This window comes from Sciurus carolinensis, unplaced genomic scaffold (assembly GCF_902686445.1).
Source record: "Sciurus carolinensis unplaced genomic scaffold, mSciCar1.2, whole genome shotgun sequence".
Lineage (NCBI taxonomy): Eukaryota > Metazoa > Chordata > Mammalia > Rodentia > Sciuridae > Sciurus > Sciurus carolinensis.
The window spans coordinates 198,839-206,305 of NW_025920217.1; positions in this window are offsets into that span (position 1 = coordinate 198,839).

Sequence of the window (7,467 nt, forward strand, 5' to 3'; positions counted from 1 at the left end):
GATAGTCCTTAGTGAGCAGGAAGAGTGTATTATCAAGCATTTTCAAATTGGAGCATCCTTATCACTTCCGGGGCTTCCTATATCCACTGCCACCACACCAGGTGCCTAGTGTCTCTGCTTTCCCTCTTTCAGTGTGATTTCTTTCCTATAGGGCTTCTTGTGTCATTGTTGAGCCTGCAAAGCATGAGCCACTCATTTTCAGAACCATGTTGCACATGAGAACACCATAAACTTCAGGTAATTGTGCACTGCAACTCTTCAGATCCTCCTTCCAAACTAACAATAGCCTAGAAAAGGGCTTCATTCCTCTTGAGACTGCTCCTTCTATGATATTGGGAAATAAATTTGAACATTCCCCGTTACTCCTGAATGCTCTCAGCAAGAGCTGAAACATATGCATCCCCAAACCATACAATTGGACTTCAAGTCATTTGCAACACGATGCTGAGGAAAAGTGAGTGAGAAAAGCCAGGGCCAAGGGTGGCTGTCCTTTACCCTCACCTCTTGCTTTTCCAGATGACATTTAGGTTGACATGAAAAGTGCAGAGCAATGCAAGTCCCCTTCAATTTCACGGCATGTGGAGTGTGCCCAAGAAGCTTGGTAATGGCATAAGACTAGTGCAGTTGTCATTTTGAAGTTCCTGCCATTTTCAAGCTGGTGAGCATCATATTCTTGAAAAGCTTTCTGATGATATAACCCCATGAGCATATCATGAGAAGGAGCTAATCTATGAGTTGCTGAGAAATGACTGATGTCAAGGAACATCTCCTGCTAGGAAACGCAGTTGACTGGGAAAGCACTGCTAAGTTTGAGCGCAGCTCCATGATGAAAGTATGATTAGAAAAGGCTTGTGTGTCCAAATGGTTCTTTTTCAACGGTGCCTATTGAGTTGACGAAAAGAGAAGAAAAGATGAGAGGAGGAAGGTTTGGATATTCAAAATTCTTTTTGTCTAAGGGTCTGGGGAGGGACTCGATCCGTGGTGCTTGTGAATGCTAGGTGAGCGCTCTCCACGAGGAGTCATCACTTCAGCTTCACAGGAGCCACTTTTTGGTACACTCTAGGTCCTCTAGTGGTCTGACTCTGTCAAATTCTCTGAAGACAACCCAGCCCCAAACAAAGTCACCAAATTGCTTAGAAAATGTTCATCTTCCTTTCCACAGCAATCTTGCAAGGAACCTTTCCTGTACATCAAGACACACAATCAATTGGTGCATTCTGAGTCAAAATGTTGATCCCTATCTATTGATGGATGAAAAAGTTTATTGCTGAGCACTGAGCAGAGAATGATATCAGTGAGGGTTGAGGCCGGGTGGGGGGAGCCAGAAGGAGAGTCAGGCGCATGTGATAATCAGAATAAGCTCAGGTTGTCAGTATAAAGGGAGATATCGGGGATCATTCACACCTGGATCCCTAGACATTCAAATCACAAACCGCTGATGCCTTCCTCACTCCTCTTTTTCCTTCTGCCATTTTCCCTGGACAATTTCTAACCAGGAGATATGTGGGCAAAAGGCCCCACCCAGTGAACATGCTGGATCTTGCCTACCATCTTATTTATTGATTTATTGAAAAAGTTATTTCTCCTGGGCAAACACTTTTACTCCAACTCAGGTAATTCCTCAGGAACACAGTCAGAGCATGTCAGTACAACTAAAGAGGAAAAGGGAAGTGGTGATGGCTCACTGGTTCTGAGGTCCCAGGATCAATATTTCCTGGCAGGAAAAAAAACACAAATTCCTCATGTAATCTCCACCTGCCACTCCTGAGGTTTGTATCTCCCTCTATCAAGATACAAGGCAGTGAGATGAGTGGCTGAAAGTCATATCCTCTGAAAATGGCCTCACTTTGTTTTCCAGTGTTCCCATTCCCTGTGAAAAAAGTTGGGAGAGCGACTCTATTCTCAGTGGATGGGGCTGGCTATGGGCAGGGCAGGTGTGAAGGGGTCAGAGGTTCCAGGCTACCTATGATCACACACTTTCTCTCTCTCTCTGGACATTTTCTCCAGCCATTGGGCCTCATGAATGTTGAGGAGTGCCTTCTGTGACATCATGCCTGTACCTCAGACAGCACCTGAGGTCACAGAGGGGTTATATAAGAGCTTGGTGGCATCACAGTTCCCATGGCAACCAGAGAGGCTTCTGATCCTGGTGGCTTCAGAGGGAGATTGAAAAAATCGCAAGCTGCACAGTGATGTTAAGAGAATAGAGGAAGGGAGCCAGGGCCCGGGACTTGATGTTTCAAAAAATGGTATCTTATCCTGATGACCCAGTTGAATTGAAGCTATGGGTTTTGTGGGGTGAAGGCAAGCAGGCTGGGAATGGCTCTGGTTCAGGCAGGACAGGGTAAACCACTGAAATCTGACAGCTCGAACTACACTGCAGGCCTGCTAAGTGGCGCTGTTCTGGATTGGCTTCACTGGGCATCATGACAGGGAGGTCATCTTCCTCTTGCTCTGGGCAGGCCCTACTAGGTCTGGGGGACAAGGCGGGGATGGAGGGCCGCAGGAGGTCACGTGTTCACTCAGTTTAGCACCGGCACCATCAGCATAGCCCTCCGAAAAACTCCTGCAGGTCTGGTCACACCTGGGATTTGGCTGAGCCAGGCAACTCACCTAGGGTTCTAGCAGTCACAGGGCATGCTGGCTACTGACAGCTCAGGCCAGGGGAGCGTGCAGCACATCTCCCTGACTTTGGTGCTCCTTGAATAGGGAAACATCAAGCCTGTCTTCTCGGTTGCCCCTAATTTTCGAGATAGCAATAACAAGAGACAGCTGGATCCTGGGGAGTTGGTCTTCCAAGTGCAGTTTTGTGGCTGCTCTGATGGCTCTTGAGGAGATCAGGGAGTCCTTCAGTCATCATGTTGGAAGGAGAAACAGGGGTGAGCTGCAAGGCAAGAGAGATGTTCTGTGCTCACTCCACCTGCCAGGGCCAACTACCATGACTGCTACATTTCAACTGGGCTGCACTTTGAATTTGTCCTGCCATGATTTTTTCCACATGTCTTGCAAACTAACCATCAGATGCAGAAATATCCAGCACATCTCTCTTCACCCAAGGGTTCATTCCCTGGAGAAGACTGCTGCCTCTGTGGCAGAAGGCCCACTGAGAAATGGCCAACAGTCTTATTATCAGCCCTTGCAAGTTGCAGAGCACATGCCAGTGGATGAAACAAGAGCCTTCTCTTGGCATGATGAACACATTTTCACAGGGCAGAATACCAGAGGTAAAGAGCCATCAGGCTGAAAGTGGAATGACACAGAGCTTCAAGGCTGAATACTCTAAAAGGAAGAGTAAGGACCTTTGAGGGGCATGAGAAGTAGAAGGGTGTTTGTGTTGAAAACCAACTTCAGTGAAGGGACACTAACTAAATGGGCATTGCTTAAGGTCTATATCCAAATTCCCGGACATTTCTGTAGTTTCAATATACTATTCAGGTAGAGGAGGTAGTCAGTGCAAGGTCATTCTGTGGGCAAGCATCATGACTGATCCTGATTCCCTTTGCCAATTCCTGGCTTTTTCCTGTTGCTGGTAAGGGACACCTGATGATGTATATGCCGATTTTTAGTTTTTTTTCAGCACAAGAACTCTGAGGAAAGGTTTTCCTTACACTACACTCTCTTCTCCATTGACCTTCAATGGAAATGGCTTCACATTGCAATATGCAGCAGAGAAGCATTGCTCTGGAAATCATGAGTTCACCTCAATATTGGACATTTAGAGCAAATGCTCCTGTTAAAAACAAAAGTGAATACCCAATGGAATGGGGTAATCCTGAATATCAAAAGAGGACACCTTAAGGAACATGCAAAAGTGTGAGAGTCCTTAGTGATAAGGAAGAGTGTATTCTCAAGCATTTGCAAATTGGAGCATCCTTATTATTTCCTGGACTGGTTATATCCACTGCCACCCCACCAGATTCCTAGTGTCTCCGCTTTCCCTCTTTCAGTGTGTCTTCTTGCCTATAGGGCTTCTTGTGTCATTGTTGAGCCTGCAAAGCATGAGCCCCACATTTTCAGAACCATGTTGCACATGAGAATACCATAAACTTCACGCAATTGTGCACTGCAACTCTTCAGATCCTCCCTCCAAACTAACAATAGTCTAGAAAATGGCTTCATTCCTCTTGAGACTGCTCCTCCTATGACACTGGGAGACTACGTTGCACATTCCCCAAGTTCGTCCTGAATGCTATCAGCAGGAGATAAAATGTATGCATCCCCAAATCATATAATTGGAGTTCAAGTCATTTACAACCCAATGCTGAGGAAAACTGAGTAAGAAAAGCCAGGGCCAAGGGCAACTGTCTTTGGCCCTCACCTCTTGCTTTTCTGGATGACATTGAGGTTGACATGAAAAGTGCAGAGCAATGCAAGTCACCTTCAGTTGCACAGAATGTGGAGTGTTCCCAGGTAGCCTGGTAATTGCCAAAGACTAGTGCAGTTGTCATTTTGAAGTTCCTACCATTTTCAACCTGGTGAGCATCGTCTTCTTGTAAAGCTTGTTGATGATATAATCCCATGAGCATGTCATGAGAAGGAGCTAACCTATGAGTTGCTGTGAGTTGACTTATGTCAAGGAACATCTGTTAGGAAATGCAGTTGACCGGGAAAGCACTGCTAAGTTTGAGCGCAGCTCCATGATGAAAGTCTGATTGGAAAAGTCTTGCATGTACAACTGGTTCTTTTTAAACTCTGCCCATTGAGTTGATGAAAAGAGAAGATAAAGTTGAGAGGAGGGACAGTTGGTATATTCAAAAGTCTTTGCACCCTCTCCATCTGAGATTCCAGGAATGGACTCAAACCCTGATCTGTGTATGCTAGGTGAGCACTATCCAAGAGGAACCACATCTTCAGGCTCATAAGAACAACTTTTTGGTACCCTCTAGATCCTCTAGTGGTCTGACTCTCAAATTCTCTGCAAACAACCCAGCCCCAATCAAAGCCGCCAAATTGCTTAGAAAATGTTCATCTTCCTTTCCACAGCAATCTTGGGAGGAACATTTTTTGTACATCAAGACACACAATCAATTGGTGCACCCTGAGGCAAAATGTTGATCCCTATCTACTGATGGAGGAAAAGCTTTGTAGGTGAGCACTGAGCAGAGAATGATGTCAGTGAGGGTGGAGGCCGGGTGGTGGGAGCCACAAGGAGAGGGAGGAGCATGTGAGATTCAGAATAAGCTCAGGTTGTCAGTATGAAGGGAGATATCGGGGATCATTCACACCTGGATCCCTAGATATTCAAATCACAAACCACTGATGCCTTCCTCACTCCTCTTTTTTCTTCTGCTATATTCCTTGGACATTTTCTTATCAGGAGATTTGTGGACAAAAAGCACAAACCAGTGGAGGTGCTGGATCTTGCCTACCATCTTATTATGGATGAGGGAGAAAAAGTTATTTCTCCTGGGCAAACACTTTTTCCCCAACTCAGGTAATTCCTCAGGATCTGAGTCAGAGCCTGTCAGTACAACTAAAGAGGTAAAGGGAAGTGGTGATGGTTCACCAAGTCTGGGGTCCCAGAATCGATATTTGCTGGCAGGAAGAAAACACAAATTCCTCATGCAATCTCCACCTGCCACTCCTTAGGTATGTAGCTCGCTCTACCAAGATACAATGGAGTGAGATGAGTGGCTAAAATTCATATCTTGGTTCTCTCAATCCTTCAACTTCAGTCTGTTCCCCTTTGAAAATGGCCTCATTTTCATTTTCCAGTGTTCCCGTTTGTCGGGGTCTTAAGCCCCCTTGCTCTTTGAGATCAGCAGTAATGGAAGGGGACCCTCCCCAACAAAGTCAGACCAGAATAGGTAGGGCCTACTGACCACCCTCTCCCAGTCCTCCCAGCGGAGGAAAATCAGACGTGTCAGGGAGACCCGTCACAGCAGGAACTCGTTTATTGAGGAAATCACACAGCTTTTATGTAGGCTGGGGGCTAGGGAGGAACCAATCAGCAGCAAGGCAGAAGGGTTCACGCATGTGAGAATCCCACAGGACTATATGGCAAGCACGAGCTGATCATATTCGGGGAACTGTTGTTAACTAATCCCTGACAGTTGTCCGGTTTATCATCATGAACCTTTGAAACCGCCTTTGAGACCTTGATCTTGCTCACTCACCAGGGAGTAAGGAGTCAGCCTGAGTTAGTTAACATCTCATTAGTCCCAATAACCATTCCCTGAGAAAAGAAGATGGGAGAGCGACTTTGTTCTCAGTGGATGGGGCTGGCTTCGGTCATGCCAGGTGCAAAGGGCGCAGAGGTTGCAGGTTCTCTAGGATCACACTTTCTCTTTCCCCAGAGGCCTTCTCCAGGCATTGGGTCTCATGGATGTTGAGGAGTGGCTTCTGTGACCTCATGCCTGACCTCAGACAGCACGTGAAGTCACAGAGGGGCTGCATGAGAGCTTGGTGTCATCACGGTTTCCATGGCAACCAGAGATGAGTCTTATCCTGGGGCTTCAGACTGAGATTGAAAAAAAGTGCCAACTGCACGGTGATGGTAAGAGGATAGAGGAACGGAGCCAGGGCCAGGTATCTGATCTTTCAAGGAATGGTATCCTAACCTGATGACCCAGTTGAATTGAAGTTGTGGGTTTTGTGGGGCGAAGGCAAGCGGGTCAGGAATGGCTCCAGTTCAGGCAGGACAGGGTAAACTGCTGAAACCTGACAGCTTGTACTACACTGCAGACCTGCTAGGTGGCGCTGTTGTGGATTGGCCTCACTGGGCATCATGACAATGATGTCACCTACCTCCTGCTCTGGGCAGCCCCCACGAGGTCTGGGGGACCAGGCAGGGACGGAGGGCCGCAGGAGGTCACGTGTTCACTCAGTTTAGCACCGGCACCATCGGCGTGGCTCTCTGAAAAACTCCTGTAGGTCTGGGCACACCTGGGATTTGGCCAAGCCAGGCAACTCCTAGCAACCACAGGGCATGTTGGCTGCTGACAACTCAGGGCCAGGGGAGCGTGTGGCGCAGCTCCCTGCCTTAGGTGCTCCTTGAATACAGAAACATCACAGCCTGTCTTTTCTGTTGCCCCTAATTTCTGAGATAGCCCTAATAGGAGACAGCTGGAACCTGGGGAGTTGGTCTTCCAAGTGCAGGTTTGTGGCTGCTCTGATGGCTCATGAGGAGACCAGGGAGTCCTTCAGTCATCATGTTGGTAGTAGGACAGGGGTGAGCTTCCAGGCAAGGAGAGATGTTCTGTGCTCACTCCACCTGCCAGGGCCAACCACCTTGACTGCTGCCTTACAACTGGGCTGCAGTCAGAATTTGTCCTGCCATGATTTTTCCACATGTCTTGCAACTAACCTTCAGAGGCAGAAATATCCAGCCCATCCCTGTTTACTCAAGGGTTCATTCCCTTGACAAGACTGCTGACTCTGTGGCACAAGGCTAACTGAGGAATGGGCAACAGTCCTAGTATCAGCCCTTGAAAGATGTAGAGCAAAAGCCAGTGGATGAAACAACAC